This window comes from Terrapene carolina, unplaced genomic scaffold, assembly GCF_002925995.2.
Source record: "Terrapene carolina triunguis isolate 2854851 unplaced genomic scaffold, T_m_triunguis-2.0 Scaffold136, whole genome shotgun sequence".
Taxonomy (NCBI): Eukaryota; Metazoa; Chordata; order Testudines; family Emydidae; genus Terrapene; species Terrapene triunguis.
In genome coordinates, this window is record NW_020664487.1 from 9978163 (window position 1) to 9979450 (window position 1288).

A 1288-nucleotide genomic window follows, 5' to 3' on the forward strand; every position below is an offset into this window, starting at 1 on the left:
CCTTCTCTTAACATGGTTTTATTTTCTACCAAATTTTAACAAAGGGCAAATTTCTGCCACATTTACGTTCACTGAGTGGTACTTCATTCTGCACTCAGCACATCTTCCAGCTTTCCTCTGCAACCACGAGGCCTAGAGAACTCCTTTAAAAAAAATGGAATCCAGGTTTCTTACCTAATCCAGGTACAGGGATTTTAAAATGGATATCACAAGATTCACAATAAAAGCGAAAGAGTGGGCAACGCTGCTTTAATCCCAAAGAAATTTGCCTAGCAGACCTCCCCACAGTCCTGGGTTTCATGGGGCTGACCTGCTTTTTACTCCCCACACCTCCCATCCCAGCTGAAGAAGAACATTTCCCACAGTAACCATGCTACCTTAGACTTTTAGATGAGCTTCCGTGATGTTCATGGAAAAGGGCAGGGTAAGGGCAGTGGCTTCATGGGGTTTCTCTTTCCTCCAGGCTTGTGCAGCCCCTCTGCATGTTTTTCCCGCAGTGGGAGCTCAAGCTGCAATCCCCAATACAGCCCCAGCAAGGGCATGAGCAGTGCGGACCACCCCACTGCCCACTTAGGTTTGGCCCTGGTGTCCCAGCAGCCCCATCAATGAGTTGTGGGGGATGGGGCCAAACCGGAGTGGGCAGCGGGGTGGCCAGGGCTGGTTCTCCTTGCCAATGCTGTGGGGATGGCTGCTGCATCAGTTCCTGAACCAGAGCAGGTGGAGCTTCGCTGTTGTCATCCAGACACTGGGCAGGGAGCTGCCTGCATGGCGGAGCCAGCTGGGAAAGGAGTGGTGGGGAGCCCTGGAGGTGACTCGCTTGGGAGGTTTGGTCCTGCACCCAGTGCATTGCTGCTCTTCTAAACTTGTCAATGTGTGGAATCTTGCTGGGTGATGCACAGGCCTGGACTGAGCCACCAGGCAGCCAGAGGTTTTCCCATTAGTCCTGTCCCCTGGGAAACCCACGGGGCTGGAGCACAAGTGGAGCTCTGAGTCGCTGTCTACTCAGTCTGCCTCCTAGGACTAGACCAGCCCAAGGAAGCAGAGGGTTGATCAGGGGCTCCTGCAGGAGAGCTACTGCTGGGCTGACCTTGCAGTCGCCTCACTGAGGAGAAACATCCAGGAGTCCTCCCGGCCAGGGCCGGCGCTAGGATTTTTGCCACCCCAAGCAGAAACAATTTTGGCCACTCCCCCCACCCCGTTTTTTTCTTACCCCACCCCCGGCCCCGCCTCCGCTCCGCCCCTTCCCCAAATCCCCAGCCCTGCCTCCTCCCCCCAGGCTCTCAAGCCT